Consider the following 22,142-nt stretch of genomic DNA (forward strand, 5'->3'; position numbering starts at 1 on the left):
CTGGGAAAATACGAAGTCTAACAACATGATAAATGTTTCCCCCCCCCCCCATATCATTTATGAGCCATAACCAGAGAGAAGTATTATCACCTGGTAATTTCTTGTCGTCTTGAGAACACATATTGCTAGAACAAACCAAGATATCAGTTATTTGTTTAACAAAGAATTGATTGGAAATAATGTATATTTTTAGATGATCTTTTTTCTTTTCGTGGTACTGTCAAAGTGTTGGAAGAGGTTTTCTAAAACTACTATATATATATATATATATATATATATATATATATATATATATATATATATATATATATATATATATATATATATATATATATATATATATATATATATATATATATATACACATGTATATACTTAAACGCCCACACACGTACATATACATACCTTCATATTCCAACGTACACTTACATATACATACACAGACATATACATACATACACATGTACATATTCATACATGCTCCCTTCATCTATTCTCGTCGCCACTTCACCACACATGAAATGGCACCCCCTCCCCCCCGCATGTGCGCGAGGTAGCGCTAGGAAAGGACAACAAAGGCCACATTCGTTCACACTCAGTCTCTAGCTGTCATGAGTAAAGCACCAAAACTAAAGCTCCCTTTCCACATCCAGGCCTCACAAAACTTCCATGGTTTACCCCAGACGCTTCACATGCCCTGGTTTAATACACTGATAGCACGTCGAACCCGGTATACCACATAGTTCCAATTAATTCTTTTCCTTGCACGCCTTTCACCCCGATCGCTCGAAATCTTTTTCACTCCATCCTTCCACCTCCAATTTGGTCTTCCGTTTCTCGTCGTTCCCTCCACCTCTGACACATTTATCCTCTTTGTCAATCTTTCCTCACTCGTTCTCTCCATGCGACCAAACCATGTACAGAGCATCAGACTGGGGAAGCACAGTGTGATTTCTGAAGTGGTAGAGGATGTGTGGATCAGGTGTTTGCTTTGAAGAATGTATGTGAGAAATGCTTAGAAAAACAGATAGATATGTATATAGCATTTATTGATCTGGAAAAGGCATATGATAGAGTTGATAGAGATGGTCTGTGGAAGGTACTAAGAGTATATGGTGTGGGAGGTATGTTGCTAGAAGCAGTGAAAAGTTTTCATCGAGGATGTAAGGCATGTGTACGAGTAGGAAGAGAGGAAAGTGATTGGTTCTCAGTGAATGTCGGTTTGCAACAAGGTTGCGTGATGTCTCCATGGATGTTTAATTTGCTTATGGATGGTGTTGTTCGGGAGGTGAATACAAGATCTTTGGAGAGAGGGGCAAGTAGGCAGTCTGTTGTAGGTGAGAGGGCTTGGGGAGTGAGTCAGTTGTTGTTCGCTGACGATACAACGCTGGTGGCTGATTCGGGTGAAAAACTGCAGAAGCCGGTGACTGAGTTTGGTAAAGTGTGTGAAAGAAGAAAGCTTAGCGTAAATGTGAATAAGAGCAAGGCCATTAGGTTCAGTAGGGTTGACGGACAAGTCAATTGGGAGGTAAGTTTGAATGGAGAAAAACTTGAGGAAGTTAAGTGTTTTAGATATCTGGGAGTGGATCTGGCAGCGGATATATATATATATATATATATATATATATATATATATATATATATATATATATATATATATATATATATATATATATATATATATATATATATATATATATATATATATATATATATATAAACCTATGACTTTGGGCCTGTACTATAGTACCCTGCATATCCTAATATTCTTAGACTCGTATATCCTATGAATTCGGTATGTCACTCCAGGCAGTGTTACCAGGGTCTTAGTACAGCCCTTCCCTGTCTTGTCTTTCATCAGCCTCGGCGATTGTCCTCAATCCTTTCGAAGATTATACTGCCACAGTTTGTTATTTACTTGAAAATTACTTACAGAAGCTTGAGAGTCGTGATGCCTCTTCTCATCTATCCCCAGATTGTTTTGTTATATCCTACAGGTGGTGCACCTCCCCTAGCCAACCTCATGTTTCACCATCAGGAATTTTGATGTGCTCTTTGGAATCTCCTTCACCAGCAGTCTGCTACTGTGTACTGCCAACGGTAGCCGCAGCTCATGTTCGGTCATCGTCTTGGCCATTGATAGTTGCTTGGCAGAACGGGCTGTCTCCACTCAAGCAGTTTATGATTTGATAGGAGTTGTCCATCGGTACATTGCTTGACCAGCTCTTGAACGAAAATCAAGTTATTCTCTTCCACTATCCCGTCAGACTGGAGTCTTCAAGATTTTTCCTGATACTGAACAGAAGACAGCATTCCTGGGCGACGGTACACGCGAGACTGCTTCTGGTGGTTATCGAAACATAACTCAATAGGCCGTAATAAAACGGGATCAGCAGTGGTCAGCATCTTATTCCAGGGTGGTATAGGCTTCCACTCCCTCTGTGAAGTGATCCATAGCCACGCAGATGGTCGTTCCAACTTGACAAAGTTACGTTCCTTAATGTCGTGACGCAGCGACGTCAACCAAGCGCCTCCTTTAAACCAAGGGTCACCAATGGAAGGTGTTCCAAGCATCTCCCTTCAGCACGCAAATTCTTCAGTACATCCGTCTGTCTGTCTGTACTTCGTAGCAACATCATCACTCTCACCTTAGGGTCAATATGATGTTATCTTTTGACCGTGGGACACCCAGATGTGCTCAGCTCATCTTGGTGACACTACTGATGGCTGATACCTTCCCAATAGGGGCTTTGCTGGGCTCTCCCTTAGGTGATGAATGATGGACCACAAGTCCTGAGCCTTCTCCTGCGCCCTTTTGATCTTCAGTTCGGCACTGATATAGAAAGACATGGCCTAGTAATGCTTGTGTACCTCAGTGTGTCTACTCGTGCAAGTACTTACAAGTTTTACTATATAGGTACCACTTACTGTGGTCGTCTTACATGTAAACGGGGTTCTCCCAGGTGTGGCTGGCCAGTTACAGATAGGCACCGTCAGCCAGCTCCAGTTTCTTGCTTCACTGTAGTCTTTGTATTCACTCCTTAGGTGTCCCCGCCTTTCTACGAGTCCAGCACGGCCCTGCGTTCTGCTGTCGGTCTCACCCTGATGGGTGAGACATTTTACTTTGCGGTCACTTTACCATGAATCATTTATGCCTCAATGCCAGCCAGCACGTAACCTGGGGCCTGCGAGGTAGGTAACCTACATACATGACTGACAACTAACCCATTTACACAGTTACTCCTACATGCTCGAAGCAATAATCTCGCTCAGGTTCTCGACATTTTCTGTTCTTGATCTGATACTTTTCGCCTCACCTTATCCAGACTCGACCTCCAGAACGCTAGTTGTGGTCAGACTTGCAGGCGCTGGAAATTTATACGGTTTGCACGGTGGCCTACATCTTCCACCTTCTGCAAGCTGAGCCGCTGCGCATGTCGGCTCACCTAATGCCCCGGCTGATCCAGACGGTGCTCCTGTTCTCTAAGCTTATCCTTTAACTCCTGTTTTACCGAAGCTAAAGCTCCTAGCTAACTGGAAAGTCCTGCAATTGTTCCTTTACTTTGGCCAGGGGCTATTGCTACCAAAGGCTTCTAACTCTCTAACAAGCGTTACTTAAGCGCATGAAAATGTTAGCGACTGGTTAATGCGAGCATGACGGAATATGAATAGTCATATCTCTGTCATGGGCTCGATGGCAGGCGACAGCGTTAATGCTGGGCTATGATCGCCCCGAAAAAGGAAAATGACTATTCGAATACTATGGAATCGAATACCCTTCGTCTCACGCTGGTAAGCAACGGGGTCTAGACCGGTCAGATGCCATCAGGCTCACACAACCAGCAGACAGCATTTTACAGAACCCAACCATACAACACGGAGATATATGAATACGGAGATATGAACGTGCACTTCCTTAGAACATACAAACCTCCAACAGCCAGACTCCCGCCTGCTACGCAGGGGTCCCTGGTTCGAGCCTGACCGTTGGAGGTTTGTATATTCTACGGAAGTGGGCGTCACATGCACTATATTTTCGTGCATGTGTGTGTGTGTGTGTGTGTGTGTGTGTGTGTGTGTGTGTGTTGGGGGGGGGGGGGGGGGGCGCATCCATATACTCTGTGTTTGCCACCGCCCTCTGAATTACCACTTTACTATACAACTTATCAAATACACTTGACAAACTTACACCTCTGTAATATGAACATCCACTTTTGTCCCGCTTGCCCGTCCATCATAGCACTATCCAGAAGCTCTGCCAATCCCCAGGTGTCTCACCTTGGGCCATATATATAATGAAAATCTTGACAAACCAATCAGTTACACTGTCACGCCCATTCTTGGGAAATTAGACTACAAGCCCATCCACTCCACCCTCACACTTCATGTTGTGCTCAGAGGAAAAGTAACGATTGTAAATACCTTAAGAAAAAGGAAAAGGTGTTGTAGACAGGGTAGCATGTTGTCACGCTCTACCCTAAGCGGAGGTATGCAGTCTACCATAGTGAAGAAATTTTTGAAAGGTGGCGGAGGGTGGAGAAGGAGGGCAATAGTTCGAGATCAAAGGTCGATTACCTGGAAATCAACAGTCACCAACATCCTTTCAGAATATTGCATTGCATCATTATCATCTCTAACATATGTAGCAAAAGTTCACACGACGAGTTTTTCTTTTTTCCCCCTCATATGTAAAGGCAAGACGTTATTTCTTTCATAGGCCTCCCATGTGTGCGTGTGTGTGTGTGTGTGTGTGTGTGTGTGTGTGTGTGTGTGTGTGTGTGTGTGTGTGAAGGATACTAATCCACTGTAATAGACTGCTTAAAACAATGCTGTTTACCTTTCTGTTCTTTTTCCTGGAATTTGTCTTTGACTTGCTCTGCTGTGGCATAGCTCCCATCTAGTTTACTGGGGCAGATATTGAAACAATAAGAATTACTTTTGGAAAGAATCTGTATCTACATTGCTGAGCCAAACAAATGAATTCAGATTATCAGACCTGGTGACAAAAGATTCAAGACTTGCATTGATAATATCTGTTATAGTGAGAATGTCAACTGCACACACAATAAAAACAACAAGAGCTCGAAAGTATAAGAATACGTGACACTACTGGACAAGCAGCATTTAGTAAGAAGACATTGTCTTTATTAGAGACAGTGTCGAGACTTCGTCCTTGTTGGCTTTCCCCAGTGAGAGCTGCCAGTCTATGAACGTCTTTTTGTCCCTCCCACTGCTGTTTGTTGACGCATCGGGCTCTGCATGGTGGAAATGTTGCCCTGGCCATTCCTTATATTGACGAAAGCCACGACTCTCACATAAGGTGATGTGGTGGACGTTGTTGGAGGCGTTGTTACGTTTGATATCAGGCCACTTGAGTGACGATGGTCCCCACCGAATTAGAAGTCAAAATGATCGTTCTTTATAAAGTTCGCCACCACGATCGTTCCATTCATTATGTAGCACACAAAACCCCTAGCTACATTCCCTCAACCACCTACTAACCTCATATTCCCTTTCCCCGTCTCTCTCCGTCATCAAATCCTTTATCCACTGTAGGAATAGACCCCGTATGTGCTGCATTGTCCTTGGCTCTTCATTAACTATCACCTCTTCCCTTCAGTTCTGATGACGGGATCGTGAACCTACAGTTCACTCTACGTTCCACTTGCTGAAGGATTACGATAAAGTACGTAAGAATGGTTAGGTCGCGATTGCGTCTCTGATCTTAACAGCTAGAAACAAATAGCATCAGTATTCTCAATGGCTTTCATCCTCCAGATCCCAGTGTCTGCGAGTCTATTGCAGGAAAGCAATGGCAATGATGTCGGAGTCCTATGTTTCGTTCGCTTTTGTATGAATAAGGAGTGCACTTTCGTGTTTCACATCTTCAGGTCTTTTCTGTGTGCCAGAAGAAGGTTGCGGTGGCTCTTGTGACCGACTCATGTTGAGGAGGAGGTGACACACTTCTGCTTCTTCACTGATCAGGCAAGTGGGATTGTCTGATAGTGTCTGGAGTTGTTCTCCGATGTCTGGTAATTGGAGCGTCGTTGTGTCGTTGCGTCGTTGCGTCTGAATTGGTTTATTTGTTTTACGAAGTGTGTAAGTACTGTAAGTAGAGTTAGCCTTTTATCTTCTTCTTAAGCTTCGGTAATTCTATTTTCAGCTGTCTACCCCTAATGCTTTATATACATATATATATATATATATATATATATATATATATATATATATATATATATATATATATATATATATATATATATATATATATATATATATATATATATATATATATATATATATAAAATAAGGCACCATACTTAAAGGACACAGAATCACTGGGCGTCTTTATATGTATATTCTTTTTACTCATGCAAAACATCGTCCAAAGCTGGACTCCCATGCGGTTAATGGCTATTAGGCAATGAACCATTATGTGGAATCGAAAATGAATTGTCCTATTTCGTCTGCTGCATAGCGCTTCCTCTGCCTTCATACCTGATACACGCCCAGTAATGAGACTCGAAATCCACTCTGGCATATGTTGAGAGATAGTTCTAACAGACTCTGCGTCTGACAAAAACAAATCTGATTCAAATGTACATATCATCACGTTCTGATTACAACATAACAACATTATCCTATTCATCATCATTATCACTAACAACTTAATTATCCCATTTGAGTTCGCTTCAGTTCTCAGAACCTTGAGTATCACATATTCCGCAGGATGTGGATTCCAACCCACTTCTCGATCCTCTAACTCGTCCTCAGACATTTGATTTTTTTTTAAAGTGTTTCCAGGAATGTCATCTTGATTATCATTCCTCGTATACATGTGTGTCTATCTCTTAATTCTTTCTTCCATTTCGGGTTCAGGGATTATCTTATTCTCTGTGCTACTGTGTTTGAAGAACGAGGCAGTGCGACGGGGAAGTAGAGAGACAGTAGACAAAGGATGAATGAGCACATGAACATTAGTTAACCGGATCGAGACAAGTTTTGATCGATCTCCCTTACGACACATCCTTCGGTCACTCTTCTCAGAGAGAGAGAGAGAGAGAGAGAGAGAGAGAGAGAGAGAGAGAGAGAGAGAGAGAGAGAGAGAGAGAGAGAATAGCTTTCGAACCATACAACCTGGTCCTGTTGTCATTGGTCCGTCATTACGAGTGGGAGGAGCCTAAAACTGCATACATATTGAGACAGATAGGTGTGGTTGGATCATACCACGCTGTATTTTTGACATTTCCTCTTTTTTGTACAAGTATTTCAAAAACCCTAAATAAACTGAGTGTATACATAATTCGCTCCTAACGAGAATTTCGATATGCTCATGGGATATCCATTCATAGTATGGAGAAACTAAAGAAATTTTGTTCGCAGAATATTTAAAATGAAATCAAACCGAGGATATTTCCCTAGCATAGTAATTTTTTCTTTGTTTCATTTATACTAGAGGTGATGAGTCAGCAGTGATCCACTTCAGATAGGATTTATGTCTTATGAGATGATAGGATTATATTGACGGAAAAGAGAAATGAAGATAGTTAACATTTCCTTGTTGACATCATTCACGCAAGGACCCATAGGGTTCCAACTCTGAGTGAGACAGGCGGCTCACAGCCGACCTATCTGTTTATCCTCCCCTCGGGGACTGGTCGATAAATTCCTGGCTTAGGTTGGTGTCTGTAATTACCCATTTGTGCTATACGGGGGTGCGAGCCTAAACTCGTGGGGCCCCCATCTGTTGTACCTTTTTCTATTATCGTGCAACCTCTCAAATTTCTGAATACACTTCACCTTTTTTACATCCTCTTTCAGTTTGTTCCATTCATTTACCACGTATATAATGACCCAAAGCGTGTATAGCAGTATTTCCATTTCGTAAGGATGCGTGACGCATCACGAGTAGCCATGCATCAGAGAGAATAGTTACGCAGGGGATAATGTTTTAAGCTCATCGTGATCCCAGCCTACCTGGTTGCCACACAGATAAACCGGGGTTCGAGTCTCGGGGTGTAGTGGTAAATATATCATATTTACTTAATATGTTTGAGGTAGAATCTTTCTAGTTCAGATACCTTGTAGGTAACTTCATCATTTTGATCCACCCACCTCTGTGCCTCTGGCTCCTCTGTGATATTGATAAATGTTTGAAGCAGAGACCCATTATGCTCTGCGCTTCCCTGAACTTTTCATCTACTGAACCACTGAATATGCTGGTTGTTCTGTCTCCAGTAATACATGTTATTCCAGCCAAAGCTTTACTCGACGCCCTGGGTATCTCAGTTTCAGTATCCATTGCTTCCCGTCCCTCTGCATCAGTCGATATGCCACGAGTCTGTTACCCAGCCCTAAAGACTGCACCTCCCTGCTCACTAATTTTAGTCATTCCTGGACTCTGGGCAATGGGGATATCTCATCTGGTTCAAGAGCCCCGACGACATCAAGAATTATAGCTCCTTCTGGGATCTTCTGCTCGTTAATTCGTCTACCTCCTCTCCTCTGACTACGTACTTTATCAACGTCCTTAATTTCTCCAGTTCCTCTCTCTTCTCAGGTACATCTCAGGGTCTGTAGATCAATTCCTTAGTTTCTTGAATTTCCATCTTTAGTTGCATTAAATTTTGATCCTGTGTTTTTTATAATCATTATTATCTTAACCAACTTCTACAGACTGTTGTTCTCTGGTTATACAAGTAGTATCTCACACGGTTACTTTCTTCTTGTGGATCTCGTCACAACTGCCTCGTCCTAATTAACCTCACTTGTCTGAATTCATCTTGGCGATCATCAGATCGAAAAGACGAAGAAAAATCGATCGACGTTAGTGCGAGACAAGAGATTTGATTTGATCGTCCTTAATGGATTGTTGTCTGGACTAGATTAGACTAATTACCCTGTTTTCTTTCTGTTGTTCTCTTATCTCCTTGTCTCGGATATTTCTCAAGGTCTCACATGGATCGCCTAAGATAGAAAGAATACCAGGGGTGAGTATATTAGCATACAAATAGGAATATATATATATATATATATATATATATATATATATATATATATATATATATATATATATATATATATATATATACAGATTTTAGTGGGAGGGGAAAATATTTCCTTTACCATTTACTCTGTAAATGCTTAGACGAAAAAAAAAAAGATGGTGGGGGAGGTGACTAATGTTAGTGTAAATACGGTAAAGTTATCATTACCTGGGTATGCTTTCATCACAAGATTCTACGTCTCACTTTGTGATGGGATCACGAAGTTGAATTACACTTGGAGAAAGACTTATTGTTTATAATAATCATTCACCCAAGAGACGAAATCCTGCACACCTGTGACACAGCCAAAGCGAACATATCATTGTACAATACTTTTTTTCCCCTTTGTGAACTCGAGAACCCAAGAAGAATGTTTACGCAATGTGGTTGTATATTGATAGAGAGAATGTCACAATTTGCTGATAAATATAGACAAAAAGTCGGTTGGCATATATATATATATATATATATATATATATATATATATATACAAAGACCCCTTTCACTTCTCGGAATTGGCTGCGTCAGGTAACAGTGGCCGTGACTTGTACTAATTGCATTTACGTAAGCACGTCGGCAGACACAGCCTCCCACACATACATAACTTGATACGGACTTCCTCCGTCAGCGATAGATGGACACCTCACCTGCTTTCTACTCCCCCTATGCATCCTTTTCTAATCTTTCAAGTTATTCCTCTCATCCTCACTCATTACCTTCCACCTTAAACGTTCCTCGGCTCAGATGATCTTACTCATGATTAACAACAACGGCATCTTCTAGACTTCCAATGGTTATCATAACAAATACTTAGACGCTTCGTTTGATAAGATTGAAATCTTACGTTTTTTTTTTTTTCGTCTTCTAGCTTCTTGCAGCCGTGATCGCCGTTACCCGCGTTAGTGAGGTTGCACCAGGAACAGACTTGAAAATAAAGCTTCATTCGCTCCAATTACATTTTCTAGCTGTCATGTGTAATGCACCGACACCACGGCTCCCTACTCATGACCAGGTCACACTGACCTTTCCATGGTTTCCCCCGGCTGAATCACATGCCCTGGTCCAGTCCACTGACAGCATGTCGCTCCAGTTCACTCTATTTCTTCGTGTTTAGGTCTCGATCGCTCAAAATCTTTTTCATTCCATCCTTCCACCTCCAGTTTCGTCTCCCTCTTCTCCTCGATCCCTCTATCTCTGAAACATACATCGTCCTTGACATCCTCTTTTCATTCATCCCCTCCATACGTCCACACCATCTCAGCACACATTCTTCAGCTCTTTCAACCATATTCTTCATATAATCTCTCATATAATCTCTCTCTCTCTCTCTCGTCCTAACGTAACTTACACGATCAACCCTTCACACATCAAATATTGTCCTCAAATGTCTAATTCCAACACAACTAGCCTCCTCCGCACGTTCTTATCTAAAAGCCCATACTTCGCATCCATTCATCATCACTGGGACTATCATGCCTTCATACATACTCATTGTCGCCCTCACACCTCTCTCTCCACACATTTTTGATGCTGCAAGAGCCTTCACTCCCTCATTCCCCCTACAACTCATGTCCATTCCCATAATTCCATTTGCTGTTATGTCCACTCCCGGGTATCTAAAACACCCCATTTCCTGCACGTTTTCTTCATTCAAATGCACACACCAACTTACCTGTCACACAGTCATCTTCTTCTAATGATATTCATCTTCAGTACCATCCACTCCAGTCGCCTTGCCGCATTTCATCTTACGCATCGCTTTCACCACCTCTTATCTCACCAAACCATTTCCCATGACTCTCACTTTTCATACCTCCCCGACCCAAACACCCTACATCTGACACCCTGTCATAAGACACAGTCATCAGTCCTTCAAAATACTTACTCAATCTCCTCTTCATCTTATCACTGCACCCTTTACCGATTTTTCCACTTGTTCTTTTGTTTCCAAAAGTTTACTGATACTCTCTTCCTCCAACTCTCAATTATCCTCCTTTTCAGCCTCTGCATCTTTCTCTTGACCTACTGTCGCTTTCACTTGTACAGCTCCGAATCATTTGCACGCCTTCCCTGTAAGTACCGCTCATACAACTATCTTTCTTTTTTTGTTGGCAACTTTACCTCGTCATCTCACCACTCACTACCCTTTCTCACCAACCCAACTCCCACCTTCCGGAAGCCACACACTTCTCTTGCGCATCTCAGCACTGCTTCCCTAAATACCTCCCATTCCTCACCCACTCCTCTAGATTCGTTTACTCTCACCTTTCGTCATTCTGCACTCAATTCTCTTCTCGTAAGTCTTCACGCAAGGTACTTTTCCAAACTCGCCTTCTTCCACAATCCTCTTCTCACTCAGATGATTTATTTCCTCTTTTCCAAAAGCATCAACAAGTGTCATCCCTTCCCTCCGTTTGGTAGTGATATGACATCCTAGCAGCTGCCTCTTTCAGCACATTCACATCCAAGAGTCTCTTCGCACGCCTATCAGTCCAATGATTCCGGCTGAACATCTTCTCTACTTGCCCTGCGTATGTCCCTCTCTTAAAACCAGGTATTCGCAATTACCAGTACTGTTATAACACACAAATCCACAAGCCGTTAACCATTTCCATATACCGTACTGGAATCCCCATCTCCTCCACGGTTATGCCCTCAATTGCCACATTATTCACTTTCTCATTCAGATCATCCGTTGCTGATACCCGGTCTCTTGCATCAAAGTTGCTGACACACTCACTCAGCTGCGGGTTAAGTTATAGCAAGACGTATAGGAGAGAGAGAGAGAGAGAGAGAGAGAGAGAGAGAGAGAGAGAGAGAGAGAGAGAGAGAGAGAGAGAGAGAGAGAGAGAGAGAGAGAGAGAGAGAGAGAGAGAGAGAGAGAGAGAGAGATTTTCTTGGGACATTGAGTAGGCATAGATGAACTGGAAATAAAAGGATAAATCGACACAAACTTAAGTTAGATTTCTATGATAAAGATAAGAGAAATAAATCTTTGTCGTAAGTCTGGGAGAAAAAAAGAGAAACATCAGAGAATGTAACCTAACCTTACTCATTTGCGAGGAGTTAGTCCTGGTGAAATAGATGTGTTCTGGTTCACCTGCCAGCTGGCATGCTGTAGTCATGGTAATAACGGAGACACCTGTTGTGAGAACCGACCTCGCTAAATAAGGATGGAGATCGTCAACCTTTGCTTGAATCGTTCCTGGGGCCCAGACCTTCTCTCTCTCTCTCTCTCTCTCTCTCTCTCTCTCTCTCTCTCTCTCTCTCTCTCTCTCTCTCTCTCTCTCTCTCTCTCTCTCTCTCTCTCTCTCTCTCTCTCTCTCTCTCTCTCTCTCTCTCTCTCTCTTATATACATACATATATATATATATATATATATATATATATATATATATATATATATATATATATATATATATATATATATATATATATAAAGAGAGAGAGAGACGGAAAGAGAGTAATTTGAATTGCATCCTCGAAGAGATCTTACAGACTTTGCTCATTAACATGATGGATGGCTCGTTAGTACAGCCAGATCCATTAAATCTCTTGTTGCTGCCGTCAACTCAGCAGCCTGACACTGTTCGTGTGACAAGGCAATCTTAGTTGAGACGAGTATGAGTGATGAGATCACCAAGTGGCTAGTGAGTGTGGTGGTTGGGAGATGGTGCTGTCTTTGACTAAAGGAGTTACATACGTCTCATCTGTGAGTCTATATAAGTTGCGTTGGTAGAATGGAGGCGTTGTGGACTGCAGCACGGGTATCCAACCTCGTACAAAACAGCTTGCATCACCTTGTGTTGTGTGGTTCCTGTTTGTGATAATGGGGAGGGGGTTTTTATACTCGTATTGCTCCCCTCCCTCCCCACTCACCCGTCTCTTCCCCTTGTATAAATGTATTATGTCTTTATTACCATGTATGTATACATGCACACACACACACACACACACACACACACACACACACACACACACACACACACACACACCTGGCATAAGCTTCGGTGTGTGTGTGTGTGTGTGTGTGTGTGTGTGCGTGTGGAACACACTTGACCTTATTTCAGTCATTGTGGGTGGGCGGTACCCACCTCCCTACCGCCTCAACCAATACGGGCCATCGGTGGCAACCCGACTCCCTAGTTCTCAGCACACACAATGACCCACCTGGAGCCAAACATAACGAGTATGCAAGGTGATTACTGATTTCGTGCTACGCTGTACTGGATCATTGTTCGCTTCTTTTTTTCCCTTTTCTGTCCCGCGACTGAAATGATCTGTAATACGTAATGTAAATCAGGTTCGATTTACTGCAATGCGTGGATAATGAAAAATGAATAAATGAAGTAAAGACGATTATCTGCAGCTGTCATTTGGTTCTCCAACGAGGACGTTCTTCAGCATGGCTACTTCCATCGTACTGGGGGACTCATGGAGACAACTAGACCTGGTGGTCCTGCCACAAAAGTAACCTTCAAACCTTCAGTAGAAAATGTTACGAAACAAGGCACCTCTGATGTGACCACACACACACACACACACATTAATAACAAAGACACGACGAGATCATATTGTATAACGCCTTGTTTCTGGGCAGCTAGCATGATCCTTGAAAAATTCTCTTCAGATCGAAGAAAAGTCTCTTCTAGCAACCGCAAATGACACGGTAAAATCTTTTTGTAATCATAAGCTCGTCAGCGGATACAACCTTGGCCAATCAACAACAAGTTGACTAGGGTCAGGTTACCATACACTGAAACAAGGGCTTTATTCTTTTTTTTCTTTTTTTTTAACTTTTTTTTTATATAACCCAAGGTTGTCAGTGGGGTGGAACTGATACAAGTGAGCAACACATTGAAGGTTTTGGTTCCATACACTTGCCAGAGGCGCTTTTCAATCCCACGTCATGTAACCTAACCCACAGTAGTTATGTAAGCTTTGACTGGGATCAGCTGAACACCCTTAGAAGTGGGTGTGTTTTTATCAATAGCCCACATAAGAAAGCTTAAGCTAAACCAGTTGTTCATCGATCAATCTTGCGTGTGTATTCCAGGAAGGGTGACGGGGGGGAAAACAAAAAATACTCATTTATCAGGTTAACTACAGAGGCCAGCTAGGGCAAGGCTTGCACAACTTACCCACGTTATCAACCCACGTCTCAGCGATAGGATAGCATTCAATTTCATTTCACGAAGATGTTTGTAACAGAGAGAGAGAGAGCTTCCGTACTCACGCAAGTTAGCTTCACTGTTGCTGGCAGGCACAGTACATTGATCGTTAAGTAATTCATCGTCCCATTTAGTATCTGGGTCACCGAGCCCCTCCAGCAAAACATTCCACCACCCACCTCTAAGTGCTACTAGTCCCCTGGCCATCTGAATGTTAAAGAAACCACTGCTCCAGTAATGGCAGTGTAGCAAGAGCCTAATTTGAACTGAATACGAACATAGTTATTAAGACCTATTGCCTTTATATAGATCTGAGAGTTCAACCCAAACCGGATTGCTAACGCTTGCTTGTACCATATCTAGATAGTCATCTCTTTACTCGATCAAACCACCTCACATCACATATTGTCCTCAACCATCTCATTACCAACACATCCACCCTCCTCCGCACGACTCTATCTATAAATATATATATATATATATATATATATATATATATATATATATATATATATATATATATATATATATATATATATATATATATATATATATATATATATATATATATATATATTTTTTTTTTTTTTTTTCTTTCTTTCATACTATTCGCCATTTCCCGCATTAGCGAGATAGCGTTAAGAACAGAGGACTGGGCCTTTAAGGAAATATCCTTACCTGGTCCCCTTCTCTGTTCCTTCTTTTGGAAAATTAAAAAAATGAGAGGGGAGGATTTCCAGCCCCCCGCTCCCTTCCCTTTTAGTCGCCTTCTACGACACGCAGGGAATACGTGGGAAGTATTCTTTCTCCCCTATCCCCAGGGATAATATATATATATATATATATATATATATATATATATATATATATATATATATATATATATATATATATATATATATATATATATATATATATATATATACCATGGAAAGTTGTGTGGGGCTTGGATGTGGAAAGGGAGCTGTGGTTTCGGGCATTATTGCATGACAGCTAGAGACTGAGTGTAAACGAATGGGGCCTTTGTTGTCTTTTCCTAGTGCTACCTTGCACACATGAGGGGGGAGGGGGATGGTATTCCATGTGTGGCGAGGTGGCGATGGGAATGAATAAAGGCAGACAGTGTGAATTGTGTGCATGGGTATATATGTATGTGTCTGTGTGTGTATATATATGTGTACATTGAGATGTATAGGTATGTATATTTGCGTGTGTGGACGTGTATATATATACATGTGTATGGGGGAGGGTTGGGCCATTTCTTTCGTCTGTTTCCTTGCGCTACCTCACAAACGCGGGAGACAGCGACAAAGCAAAATAATATAAAAAAAAAAAAATATATATATATATATAGATATATATAAATATATATATATATATATATATATATATATATATATATATATATATATATATATATATATATATATATATATATATATATATATATATATACATATATATATATATATATATATATATATATATATATATATATATATATATATATATATATATATATATATATATATATATATATATATATATATATATATATATATATATATATATTGTTCATACACAGCAAGAATAACTGAGATAAGGGACAACACGAGCATCAAATAACTTCGCCTAACGTTATCCCGTCCTTCCATGTTTCATTGAAATTTGATGATACAATTGTACGACCTTACCCTCCACACCTCTCCTGAAGCGTCCTCTTACAGACATAAGAACAGTGGGTGACACCATCACTACAGCAGAAGCTCCCATACCTCTCTCGCAGCCTCTCATATGGAATGATCGTACTTAAGGGCGTGAGCGAATAACTGTCTGAGTTCCCTAATCACCATCTGAGCACGTTGATGACTACCTCTGAACAGGCTCGTTCCAAAATCGTTACCATTTACGAGGAGGGTAAGGTACTGGCCTTCCTCATGGAGAGAGATTTGTGTCTGTCTCATTATGGTTCCATGTGATTAGTGGTTAGCGGTACTGGACTTGTATCATGCGAGGACCAGCCCAGGTTCACTCTGTGGGAGGGGCTCAATCCGGTCATGATGAATTCAGCTCTCTCTCTCTCTCTCTCTCTCTCTCTCTCTCTCTCTCTCTCTCTCTCTCTCTCTCTCTCTCTCTCTCTCTCTCTCTCTCTCTCTCTCTCTGTATATATATATATATATATATATATATATATATATATATATATATATATATATATATATATATATATATATATATATATATAATGGCACATATATGACACCCACATCGGTCACATGGGTCACTCTTCTTCGCAACACGTGACTCTCTGCTCTTCTGATAGGGCCACCTTCGTCTACCCTGTGGAACACACTGGTCCTCCACAGAAGTCCGCCATCCCCTCGTCCTCATCATGTAATACCCTAAAAAGCCTACATGAGACATCTTCCTCCCCTCTCGCATGCGACATCCGCCTTCTCAGCGATGATCATCACCACTCTACTTGCCAATATGGGATCTTCCATAACCATACGTCCCTCTTTTCCATAACATGGGACGTTCTTCCATCTCACACGAGTCACGTTCTACTCCTCACTAGCGTTCGATAGCTTATTCGCAGCTGAGAACTCACATCTCCCTCTGGGAACCTCTCCTTTCACCCCAGCCAAGACAGGTTCCTAAGCAACACGGGACACACTCTTTATTCCCCCAGCCGCCCCTTACACCACCACAACCACCCCAACCCCCTCACCTAAACCCCCCCCCCCCAAAAAAAAAAAGAAATGACGCCCTTCGACTCATGCATATCTGCCTGTTCCTAACGGTTCACTCACTACATTTCCTTGGGACAGCCTTCTGCTGAAAGTAGGACGACACCTTCCCCTCCAAGAAGAAAAATATCTCCTCCGTGTAAAACGGCTTCCTCCATCACATAATATTTCTTTTTTCTTATCCCCATCTGAGACATGGACATCACACCCCCACTTTCACTTTTCGATTATGCGACACTTGCTCATCATGGGCTGCCTTCTTCCCCCATATAACGACACCCTCCTCCCTCCCTATACATGGAAGTATCTGCGCCCTCACATGGTAACCTCCCTCCCTCTCTCCCTCCCCTACATGAGATGTCTTCCTCATCGAAATGTGACGAGTTTCTCCCCTACATCACCATGTTGCGTAGGAGATGCCCTGAGACACCACTAGGGTGTGGGACGTGTGTGACGGTGAGAGAGAAGAGAGAGAAGGAGGTAAGTATCAAGAACCGTCTTATCACGACTGGTTAAATAATGCCTTTGATAATGCTCTCCATCAAACCCGTCCATCGTAAAGATTTCTCGGGTCGTCTCAGTGATGGTGTAACATTAACACCTAATTAAGGCACACGCCCTACGTTTTCATACACACCTGTTAATGACAGGCATCAGATTTCGCGTGTGGTAGCGTCCCCCTTAAACCACAGCACGACTACCCATACAGGATATACATTACATTTGATAAATTCCAGCCTTTGGAATCCCATAAGTGAAGTGAAAGGCTTGTAAAATCCAGACCGAAATAGTGTCATTTCATGTTCTGGAAGATATTACATCTATTACAGAACACGCTAGATAATATAATACCCCTGAAATTACATCACTGCCAACTGTGTACCAGGGTAGTGGAAAGGTTCGAATGGCAGCGATCGCTATATTCAGCGTTCGGTGACCTACCACTGGACATGCCGAGTGGTCGACCTCGTCGCTTCTCGGAACTCCAGCCTGAAAACACCACGTGAGAGGCGTCGAGATGAAAGGCGGGGCTGTTCCTGGAACGGAGAATTGCACTGTTGTGTACGATAGTGATTATGTGATATGCTTAAAGGCCACTAATGTGGTAACTTGATGAAAGGAGTTGAGGATCTTTCACCTTGTTATTTTTTTGTTTTTTTTGCGCACCTTGCAAATGACTTTGTAAACATTAGTCTCTTGAATGAGTCATTTCGTTTATACATTTCCGACACAATTAGGCAGCCTTAAGTGGTGTTTACATAACCTCTTGTAAAGATTAATAATCCTTCGTTAGGGTTAAAGTTTTTTGCTCAAAAAAACTAAGCTCATATTTTTCTTTCATCTTTTACTTTTTTGGGCAACACCGTGCGGTGTACTTTAGTGTTTCTATGTAAAATCTCATCTCTTTTTTCTTTCTCTCTCTCTCTCTCTTATATCTTAAAGGTTTCTCTACTAAGCCACCACGTAACTAACCTTCGTTTCTGCATGAGATAAAATGCGAGGCTACTTTTTATCTTACTTCCTCTGGCTCATTATCTTAATCCTGGTAACAACGCGAGACTAATTTTCATCTTACCTCCGGTGGTTCATTATCTTAATCCTGGTAACAATTGGACTCCACTTTTCATCTAATCTCGTATGGCTAATTATCTTAATCCTGGTAACATTCTCGTTGTCCTGTTCTTCTAGTGCACTCACAGTCAAGGCTATGTTGGTTGTTTGCCTGGATTCAGTCAAGGCTATGTTGGTTGTTTGCCTGGATTCAGTCAAGGCTATGTTGGTTGTTTGCCTGGATTCAGTCAAGGCTATGTTGGTTGTTTTTCTAGTAGACTAAATCAAGACTATGTTGGTGTTTCTCTAAAGTCTTGACACCAGAGTGTACCACATACTGTGATGTCCTTTTTTTCTTTTCAATGACTTACTCTCTTGAAGTGGATCATAACACTTAATTCATTTGGTTAATTTCAGAACGCTGCTGTTCATAATTCCAAGAGACACATCTCACCCTTAGACATCTGAAAATGTTTGTCCAAACATTTCTAGTTCATATTTCTTCATCTTCTTTATATTTAAAACGCTTCATTTTACGTTGGTCAAAGATTACTTGCAAACGCCACTCCTCAAACAAGATTGACCATTCTATAGAGTTCATCATTTTTTAATCTCGTCCAGTTTTCTAATAATGATGACGGGACGTCATTTAGAAGCATTGTTAAGGGAATTAGGCTTAGTAACTGAGGCTTGTGGAGCATCGCTGACACTTCTGAAGAATTTCATTGTTTGTAATCCAACACTTCTTTTCTCTTTGTACGCCGATCTTTTCTACCCAACTGTATTTATGCCATTAAGACGAGCAGTCATATCGTATGTACCAATGTATTTTGAGAAACATCATCATATGCCTTTTGAAGTCATGTAAATGACATCAAAAACCATTTGATTATCTCAGACGTTGTTGTGGGTGTGGTGGAGAGCCCGCCTTGTGTTCAGCGACCAGAATGGTTCCCCTGCCGTCAACTAGTCCATCCTCGAACAAGATTCTGAACTCAGTAGAGTATTGGTTGAAGTAAATGGAATGTGTCACGAAGTGTAGGGGTTTAGCACTGCTGACCGTGACGTATTCTCGGGCCCCATGGGTCGAGCTGGCATAATTGCCCGCTTCGTCTTAGCTAAAAACATTTCATGTTGACATGTAAGGAAATGTTATCAAATCTTATGATCAAATGACAATATGCGATCCAAACTTCAGCCGAAGAAGAACGCTAACGAATCCAATCTTCATAAAGTACACAAAGGATCATTGAAAGAAACAAGAATCCAAAACTATCAGTCTCTCTCGCTACTTGATCTTCTTTTGTCTGAGAGATGATCTTCGAGTCTTTAAAGACACGTATCTTCGAAACAGCTCACATCCCTCGCGGTAAACTGACGTTGACCCACCCATTGAATTACTGAATAAATATATCACAGTGTAGGACGAGCAAGGCGTAAGAGAATCATAACCAGTAATGCCAGTTTGATTCACACCTCTCCTTCTTCGCTCATTTTATAAATAATACAAGACAATAAAGCGAGAACTGAAGACAAAGGAGGAGATTAAACAGCAGCATACCACTAGGGTCGAGGCTGTGTTTGTGACAGTGGTTAAACTCATTGGATAAATCAAACACGATTCAAAGACACATCGTGACACAGGATTTTATATCAAATGATAAAAAGAAATCTGACATCCACGACAACGACCGAAGGTCTTAACTTTCCTTACCATAAAAAGGAAAATTGCATTAATGGACTTAGATCACAATGAAATATAAGTATCATAAGAACAATACGAGTGATTCTGTAACTGTCAATAACATCTCGACGTCTTGCTGCCAAAAGTTTGATTTTGATGCCCTAATCTATTACTGGTTGTAAATGTATATTAAACTGTGAATTTCCAGTGTTGCTAGTTCTAGCGCCCTCATGCAGTAAGTTTCTTTGGTGGATACAAAGGAATTCATGCAGGAACAGGCCACTGGACCCCTTCAAGGCCTTTTGTGAAAGTGGGAAATATCAGAAACTCACAGATTAACATGGTGGAAGTTTAGAAGACACACAGATAATTCAAGATTTACCCGCAAATCATTTTACCTGTGGAGGTGCAAATGATGAAGGTCATGGACTTGAAGAGAGCTAATCATCAAGTCTGTTCTTAGATATATCGATAGTACTACTTTCAGCCACTCTACTTGGCAAATCGTCCCATACGTTAACAATCCTGGGGAAGTAAAAGTACTTCGCCTCATTGGATGTAATCTAGTTCATATCTGCTATTATGAGTAGAATTAGACGAATCAAGTCTTAGGTAACTTGATGGATCAATTATCAAAACCTTTGATCATTTTGAGTACTGGTATTAGATCACCTCTTAACCTTCTCTTTTCTAAGCTAATATAGACTCGAGTCGTTTACTTTCATCTTGTAGGGTTTATTTCTCATTCTAGGGATCATCTCGATAGCTCGACGCTGTACTTTACCCATTTGATGTCTTTTTTTTTAAGTTGGGTGACCAAAACTTAACACACTGTTCAAGATGTTGGCGTATCAGTGAATTAGAAAGAATAAGGATGATTTCCCTGGACTGATAGTCAAAGGCTCTTTTCATTGCTTCCGCGAACTGCTTACCTGGTTTTAGGCCGTGAGAGATCATAGCACCGAAGCCTTTTTCGCCATTTACCTTTTGCAGTTCAACAGATTTATACTACACTCTGTCTCTTTTTGTTTGTACCTCCAGTATGTAACATTCTGCATTTACCGATATCCAAAATTCATGTGCCACCTATGAGCCCAGCTCATGAGTTTGTCCAAATCAGTTTGAAACTGTAGACGATGAAGTTCATTGGAAGATTTATTTCCCAACTTTATAGCATCAAGTATAGGGGGTTACTGTTGCTTGGTTATGAATGACAGACGCGGAAGTATTCATATCGACCGTTTAGTTCATCTGAACTGAGGTCATCTGCGTACCTTTGGTGTGTGTTTAACAGATCTAGTTTTCTGCCTTAGATTAAGCAAGAAGATGCCACTGTAAGGTGGACTAGGGTGGGCGATCGACTTCAATCGTCTCTGTACATGAGAAGAGCGTTGCTCACCTCCATTTCAGTGATGGCCAACGCGTTCGCGAGTTCTTCTGAAAACTTCATCCGAAGCAAAATCTTACGAATGAGTTTATTCGCAACCCTACCCCCGTCCCCCTATATGCGTCTTCCATATGTGTCACCCACGAAAAAAAGGCTTTCGCTGGGATGGGCCTTCTTCACTACTTTATGATCTGCAAGATGACTCTTGACGAAAGGATCATCATTTGGATATTGAGAGAAAAGAAGACTATTTAGATGTTATTATGAAGCTGGCACCGTTGTCTGAATTGATGATTTTTTTAGACATGAAAAAACTCGCGACAACTCTCTTCACCAAGCACCTTTACGGATGATGAGGTACATCAGTATTTACCTTATTCAGGACTCGTTTGTTTGTGTGGCAATGCACGATGCACAAACGAACGTAAAACTAACCAAGAAAACTCATCCACAGTTCTGGTCATGGCACAGGAGAGGATCAACCCCAGGTTTTTGAAAGGGTTCGACGTGAATGGCAAGTCGAGCAATAATGAAGGAAGTAGGTAGCGGGGG

This window comes from Panulirus ornatus, chromosome 58 (assembly GCF_036320965.1).
Source record: "Panulirus ornatus isolate Po-2019 chromosome 58, ASM3632096v1, whole genome shotgun sequence".
In the NCBI taxonomy this organism is placed as follows: domain Eukaryota; kingdom Metazoa; phylum Arthropoda; class Malacostraca; order Decapoda; family Palinuridae; genus Panulirus; species Panulirus ornatus.